Source organism: Oncorhynchus tshawytscha, linkage group LG07 (assembly GCF_018296145.1).
Source record: "Oncorhynchus tshawytscha isolate Ot180627B linkage group LG07, Otsh_v2.0, whole genome shotgun sequence".
In the NCBI taxonomy this organism is placed as follows: Eukaryota; Metazoa; Chordata; class Actinopteri; order Salmoniformes; family Salmonidae; genus Oncorhynchus; species Oncorhynchus tshawytscha.
The window spans coordinates 33914191-33922697 of NC_056435.1; the positions used below are offsets into that span (position 1 = coordinate 33914191).

Sequence of the window (8507 nt, forward strand, 5' to 3'; positions counted from 1 at the left end):
AAGAAAACAAGTGCACACACACACACACACACACACACACACACACACACACACACACACACACACACACACACACACACACACACACACACACACACACACACACACACACACACACACCCTCCACCCTTCAAGGGGCCTGTCACTATCCTTGTATCCCACTGAATCAAAGGTGTGGTTTCTAAATGTCTGTAGAGGACCTACTGTATTAAAACAGAAACACTCTGTCTGGTTTATTAGCTCAGTCACTCTTCAAGCCTTTTAACAGAGACGCCTTATGTGATGCTGTTGGGAAGTGACCTCATATCCGGATGAAGTAACTGGCATGAGCGCCTATGCCTAGTTAAACTGGGCAGAGCAAGAAACACACACATACCAGGCTGAGGTCAGGTCTGACCAACGCCCCTACGTCAAGCACACAGGGGCGTTGGTTTTTAATCACTCTGTATATCTTTCTCTCTCCGTGGCCATTCAACATGGGAAAAAATACACACAAGTTAGGTGGAAGTGGGTCCATTTATTTCAACAGGTTTTGCTCATCACTATCTATATCAATATCTATAAATGTCCCCTTTCTTGACACTTATCTTTTAATTAAATGTACTCCAGTCAGATTTTATCTAACGCTACCCACAATTATTCTCATGTCATGATGGTATATCTTTAGCACATAGGGGGTGTTGAATCCATGTGAAATGTGTGACTAATGTACTGTACAGTTTGAGGAGGTTGACTGCTAGTGTACCAGACTCAGACCGTCTTGAAGAGTCCAGACATGATGTAGTCTGTGTGGTTTCCATCGATGAGGCCGTTGCCGTTGCTATGAATGAACCAGCAGGGGATGTTCTCTCCATTCTTCACATCCCAGCGGAAGTCCCTCTGCCAGCCCCTGTGGAAACACAGCAAGGAGGAGAGACAATGATGAGAAAAGTGTGTGTATGTACTGCATGTGTGTGTGTGTGTGTAAACATCTACCTAGTCACTGTAAGCTCCTGTCCCTTCACTAGCATGGTGGCATCTGGTTTCTCTGGCACCTCTCCTGGACGCATGTCTTTCACCTCAAACTGCACGCCATGGTAAAACTGACCTGCATGGGGACAATACAAAACATTTTAATTGATCAACCAAACAGACAATTGTCCAATATAATGCAGAGGCCGTGGACGCTGGGGGAGAGGAGGTGGAGGTCCTAAGAGGAGGTGGCTGTCCTACCTAGAAGGCCAGGGACTCTGGGGGAGAGGAGGTGGCGGTCCTAAGAGGAGGTGGCTGTCCTACCTAGAAGGCCAGGGACTCTGGGGGAGAGGAGGTGGCGGTCCTAAGAGGTGGTGGCTGTCCTACCTAGAAGGCCAGGGACTCTGGGGGAGAGGAGGTGGCGGTCCTAAGAGGAGGTGGCTGTCCTACCTAGAAGGCCAGGGACTCTGGGGGAGAAGAGGTGGCTGTCCTACCTAGAAGGCCGTGGACACTGGGGGATAAGAGGTGGCTGTCCAGGGTATAGAATCCCAGATAGTCCTGGTGGTAGGGGTGCTGCTTCCACACCTTGTGTAGGATGACCACAAACCGGACCGAGTCCCTGAGGGTGACAGTCAAGCTGCGGTCTTTGGTCACCTGCAGGTCCATACTGTAGGAGGGAGAGAGGCAGAGGGAGGTGGTTTAACCACGACCACAGAATAAAACGTTAGATGCCCCTTCAACCTTATGTGGTAGAGGGGTTGCATTACAGGTAGAAACTCTGGTCACCAATAACTTATAGGAGTTATATGGAAGCCAGAACGGCAAAATCAGAATGGGTAAGGGTGCTTACTTGGCTCCCTTGAGAGAGGCGGTGTCTGACCAGAAGAGCTTGGCCTGCTTGCCATCCTGGGACACAGTGATGTCATGAGTGGTCACCTCCAGTCTCACCCCCAGCCCCTGGTGAATGATGCCAAAGCGACCAAAGTAGGTGTTCACTTTGCCATCAGGGGCCACTTTCTTATCCCCAATGGTCTGGCCATTGACCAAAATACCTGCAAGGCAGCATGGGATTGAGGCAAGCTGTTGATATAGATTTGATATGTGTTATTTATTTGATAAAACAAGTGGCATGTTTTGATTTCATGCCTTCAAAAGACGCATTACTGTCAAAGGTTGGTCAATTTCAAATAATGTCTACTTTCTCCATATTCACCTGCCAGTTGGTCTCTCACTAGGTTGAAGATGGTACCAGGCCTGTCGTCTATGTTGAAGCACAGTGCATCCTCCTGCTCTGGCAACTCAATCATGAAATGAGGGTCTCCATCCACTGCAGAGCCATCAACAGATAGATCCAGTTTTTACATTTGATTTGGTTGAGGCTAAGCCCATCCAAACTTTGGATCACTATATTATTGTCTGTGCGTGACAGCATGGTGGGCATTGAAAATACTAAATATAAATATAACATTTCTGTAGTCATTTTTGGGACAACAGTCAAATTTTGTAGTCAATCCAGAAGTAACCCATGTCTGACAAGAGTGTCACTCTGAATGAAGGGGGACTCACCAAAGTTTGTAGGTGAGATCCTGCTGTGCGTCCAGGCGTTGCTCATCAGCTGGGGTACAAAATGACCTGAAAATCACGCCAAGATGTCAGATGCCAAATAAAGTTTTCCACATTCAAAGTGGTAAAATGCATTTGATGGTGTCAGCTTTCCATGTCATAAATCCAGGTGATCCACTATAATGACATAGAAAGCCATTTCGTTGAAGGATCCAGTCATGTCCATTCATGTCAGGTGCTTACCAAATCTCTGGGCTTTCTGCCTTTCATCTGTCAAACAGTAGCAGGAGAAAAACAGTCAGACACACACATTTGACAATCGATGCAAGGATTTCCATAACCACTGAGATAAACATGTCAGATAAGACACGCCAGATGTACTGGTTGTCTCCCCCTGCCCCTGCCCCTCTCCCAACCCACTGGGTCACATACCCTCGGTCAGCTTGTCGGCGATGAGGGGGCCCTCTGGCTCCTCGTCAGTCTCAGGTTTGGTGACCACCATGGAGGTAAGGGGGTGACGAAGCTGTACTGCAGGGACATCTCCAGAGCCTGGGCAGTGGCATTTCCCTTCTCCTCCGCAGTACCAGTCTCTCTGACAATAAAAACATAGGACGAATGGTGTTATTGCATTAGGTTAGGATTAGAGGTTAGGTTCGGTTTAACTTGGGTTAGGTTTGGTTTAACTTACACCGCAGGGCAGAAAATAATGGAATATTTATGAACTGAGTTCCTTTAATATACCCAGTTCCATTCATTAGATCCCAAAGCTAAGCTCTCATCCACCAGTGATGCTAATAATGCTTAAACACAATTCAGTTCATTCACCAGACATCAGTAATAGCAGTTAGCTGATCACACAGACCTCTTGCTTAACAGTTCTTGGATGGTGAGGTAAGCCCAAAGACGCTCAGTGTAGTCCCCAAATATGTACTCCTGCTCAGGGTACAGTATGTCCCACTCCTGGGCACTGGCCTGGCCTTTGACAATAAAGTCCTCCTCAAACTAAAAAGAGAGTGAGGGAGTGAGAGAGAAAGAAGAGAAAGAGGTATTAGACACAGAGAAGGAGTGAGAGAGAAGCATTAGTTGGGTTGAGCATTGTCCAATACTTGAGTCGCAATGCCCTTCAGGTGCAAAGAAAATATCATCTTTCTAAGCTCAGTATCCGGGTGGTGTGTTGTGTCGTGCCTGTCTGTTCCTCACCCCATGTGCAAACACCTCCACCAGGAAGTTATCCAGGCTATAGTCAGTGAGCCGGCCAGCTACCACGATCTCTGAGCCGTTGAACAGCTGCTTGTAGTGACTGGTGGTCAGAGAGTTCACCAGGTTGTCAGGGTAACGCAGGTCCACCTCGGAGAGGAGGGGGCTGGCCACTTCCTCATAGAAACCCTGGGACACAAATGCACACATCACCAAGTCATTTGTCTATTGCAATTTTTGACAGTACATGATCAATAATGCCAAAACGTAGGATCAATATAAGACCTCGACCTACATAGTTTCGTCTGTCCTGTGACGCTCCCCATAAGTGATATGGTCAAACCAGAAAGACACAGAAAAGTGACTATTGTGATATTTGGGACAGAGCCCTGGTCCACACCTGAAGCTGGACGGTGGCATCAGAGCCCTCATAGATCCTTCGGGCCAGTCCCTTGTTCTGTCTAGACATCACATCCAGAAAGGAGTAGTCCACATCATCCCCAAAGCCCAGACAGAACAGAGTCATGTTCCCACCCATAGCAAGAAGGACATTCTCCTGAATATGTGGTACAGAAGACTCTCCTGTACACAAACACAAATGGCATGTACCATGACCTTACTGGCTGGATCTAATATAGAGCAATAAATCAGATGGCTACTTCAACGTTAAAATGGCAGTCCCAACCAAATAAGTAAGATCAGAAGGGAAGGAAACCTGTACGCACCTGAGTTGGGCATTCCATCTGTCATTAAGATAACCATAGACACACTCCTCTCCGGGACCTTCTTGTCTCGTTTGCCTTTCATTATCATGTCCACAGCTTTCATCACAGCATCATTTATATTAGTGGCTAAAAGGAGAACACCAAAAATCAATCCAGGTGTAATCAAAAATAAATATTTGATAGACATAATTTTGTAACATAAATGCACCTCACTCAGTTTTATCATACTGCTTGCCCAAGTGTTGTACTGCCATAGTTTTACTACTAAAGTCCTAATGACAGAAACATCATTAATGATCTATCTCTGTATGTCACCCTGTTCCCATTAAGCACATAATGACTCACCTCCCAAATCAGTTATTCCCTGGATAAATTGTTGGGCTTCAGACACATTTTCCTTGGTGGCCTTGGTAAGAGATTCCTTCCATGTTGAGATGCTAGAGTCAAATAGGACAATGCCGAAATAGTCGTCCTCAGCCAGGTCATTCAGGATGGCCAGCATAGCATCCTTTGTCTACGAGGGATCAAAGGCTCTCAGGTCAATCTGAACATGAACTACAATTACAGCACTGCAACCAAGTGATATGTTTCCTGCATCCTTCTCTCTTTCATCTTCTCTGATCTTTCTTTCATTCATTCTCTCAGACACACGGTTTCTCTCTTACCTGCTTCATTTTGATTCCTCTCATTGACCCACTCCTATCGATCACAAACACCACATTTTTTGGAACTCGGGGTAAGTCCGAAGGCGCAAAGAAGTGCACAAAGTACCCATTAACTATCTGAAAAATACATACAATGAATATCATTATGACATGAACACCCTGAATTGATGGAATTGACCCCAATACTTATTCTAAATTATATTCAACACAGCTGACTTGGATGTCACCGATGGTCTCAGCTCGGTTCACGTCATATTTGATGAAGAAATCCCCGTCAATCAGGGTGCCTTCACAACCCAGGCACTTCCTCTGCTGGTCCAGTGTTGGGCAGAATGAGATGTGTGCCTGAGTGAGTGAGGGCAATACAGTTAAACACAAAACAACACAGACAAATAGTATTCATCTCTTTCGGATGATATGTTCCACATGCAGTTGTTTCATAGAACAGAAGCGCATCATATACCTTTTTGTCGCTGACTGTTTTCTCCACCAGGGGGAGAAGCTCGTTGGAGATGAAGGTTCCATAGGCCTCCAGGAAGTCAATGCCCTGGGGTTCATAGATATCTGCCACAATCTGTCACAGAGACATGAACAGGACTAATGAGACACAGGACTGAGGAGTCAAGATGATGACAAGATGTTTTGGGGTATAGGGTGTAAACATCTACAGACCTCAAAGTGCTGAACCAGCTGCTTGGGTTTGACCCGGGTCATGATCTCGTATTGGCCCAGTTTACGCTGAAGCAACTCTTCGTGGGTCAAAATGAAGGTGACGTTACTATTGGCCGCGATGTTCACAGATACAGTGAACTTCTCCATCTTCCTCCCTGATGCCCTAGAGTACACAAACACGGGCCCAGTAGGAGGGCAATCACATTTGAAACAAAACACACAAACACAGGCCCAGTAGGAGGGCAATCACATTGAAACAAAACACACAAACACAGGCCCAGTAGGAGGGCAATCACATTTGAAACAAAACACACAAACACAGGCCCAGTAGGAGGGCAATCACATTTGAAACAAAACACACAAACACAGGCCCAGTAGGAGGGCAATCACATTTGAAACAAAACACACAAACACAGGCCCAGTAGGAGGGCAATCACATTTGAAACAAAACACAGGCTGTGATGAAAGAGAATAGGAGTGCTTGGTGTAATGGAAAAACTTTTGTACCCTCCTCATTGCCCTGGTCCACTCACCTGACCAGTCCTGCAGTCTGCCCTGTGGAAACAGCTTTCTGATACTGCTTCTTGGCTTTCTCCTTCTCCTTCACCTCGCCCGTGTACGTCTGACCCTCTATTTCCCTGAGATACACAAACACAGTCATTCAAACAAACACACAGAAACACATATATCTGCATACGTATATCTGCACTCACACGCAGATATACACACATACAAACACACACATACACACACAGCGCAGAGTAACAGTCCTATGGATTGGTGTTATCATTTCTAGACATAACGTGACTTCTACACATGCCATGGGTGCTGACTGACATGCTGAAGTTGGTGATGAAGGCGGTCTTGGGCAGATCCACCTCGAAGAACACTTCCTGAGAGGAGTTGGCCTTGTTCAGAGCACTGGAGGTTATGACCGTGTGAGCAAAACGAGAAGCGACCTTACAGTCCACCTTTACACTGTACACCTCCACCTGAGAGAGTAAGAGAGAAAGTAAGAGAGAGAGAGAGGATGAGAGACAGGGAGAGAAAGAAAGAAGAAAGAAACAGAAGGGTTTTGAAATGTTTGCTTGACTGTCTTGACTGTCTTATGTGCCTATAAAACGTTCACACACTTTCTCAAAATGTATTTTCCTGTTACAGCTGAATAGTGTGAAGTAAGCTGCATTGACTACAAGATTACTGCCAAAACAAATGATTACCGCTGTACTCTTGTGAAAAACATTAACTCAGTGTTTCCAGTAGAAAGACTAGATGAGTCAATCTGGGTGAGCAAAGGCACGTATTTCTAGTGTTGAATATAGTGGTGGCGATGCAGGATCATCACAAATAGAACGTAAATATTGTGATTTCCTTACCTCCGCATTATCTGTACTTCTTTTCTGTAAAAAAATTAATAATAACATTTAGACACAGTATTATAAAAAAAAGTTTCTTACAGAGCACACTGTACGACTTAGACATGTTTTACTTTTCAAGTGGCTGAAACTTCTAGGTGCCAATGATACTGTTGTATTTACAGAAATAGAGAGTAGTTTAACCGTGGCAAAGAGCAAAGGATTTCCTCAAATATTTACTCAACCACGTTCTCAAAGATCTGTTTTGGGATAATACAAATAACAATATATTCATCAGGTATCATCAGATGCACCACTGGGTGGTCAAGAGTAGAAGTCTGACGGATTCTGCAACAGATTCCTGTTTTGGATTTGTGTCAGACAGGTTTATGTCGATGCTGAGCTACCTTTAGTAGCCGTGTAGCACCATCAGAGCCCTGGGATACAAAAGCACAAGGGAGAAGTTTGAATTTAGGGTCAGAATGTCAAACTAATTTAACACCTCATAGTCTAATTCATTGTAAAGCATAAACATATTGGCATGAATAAAAATGGATTAATGTACACAGGCGCATGCACAGACACCCACACCCACATACACGAAAGCAGACCAGTTAGGAATCAAAGTAGAGATGTGTTGACAGAAAAGTAGAAACGGTACAGATACACATCAAGTTAATAGAGTAACAGTAGAGTATATCAGGAGGGGTGAGATGTAGTAACAGAACAGTATAGCAGGAGGGGTGAGATGTAGTAACAGTAGATTATAGCAGGAGGGGTGAGATGTAGATTATAGCAGGAGAGGTGAGATATAGTAACAGTAGAGTATAGTAGGAGGGGTGAGATGTAGTAACAGTAGATTATAGCAGGAGGGGTGAGATGTAGATTATAGCAGGAGGGGTGAGATATAGTAACAGTAGAGTATAGTAGGAGGGGTGAGATGTAGTAACAGTAGATTATAGCAGGAGGGGTGAGATGTAGTAACAGTAGATTATAGCAGGAGGGGAGAGATGTAGTAACAGTAGATTATAACAGGAGGGAGAGATGGAGTAACAGCTGATTATAGCAGGAGGGGTGAGATGTAGTAACAGGACAGTATAGCAGGAGGGGAGAGATGTAATAACAGTAGAATATAGCAGGAGGGGAGAGATGTAGTAACAGCAGATTATAGCAGGAGGGGAGAGATGTAGTAACAGGACAGTATAGCAGGAGGGGTGAGATGTAGTAACAGGACAGTATAGCAGGAGGGGAGAGATGTAGTAACAGGACAGTATAGCAGGAGGGGAGAGATGTAGTAACAGGACAGTATAGCAGGAGGGGTGAGATGTAATAACAGGACAGTATAGCAGGATGGGTGAGATGTAGTAACAGGACAGTAT

At 45.0% G+C, this 8507-nt stretch overlaps 1 pseudogene; it reads right to left on the bottom strand.

The window, feature by feature from the left end:
* Window positions 1-497: 497 nt before the first annotated feature.
* LOC121846790 lies at window positions 498-7599 on the bottom strand (annotated as a pseudogene).
* Window positions 7600-8507: the final 908 nt, after the last annotated feature.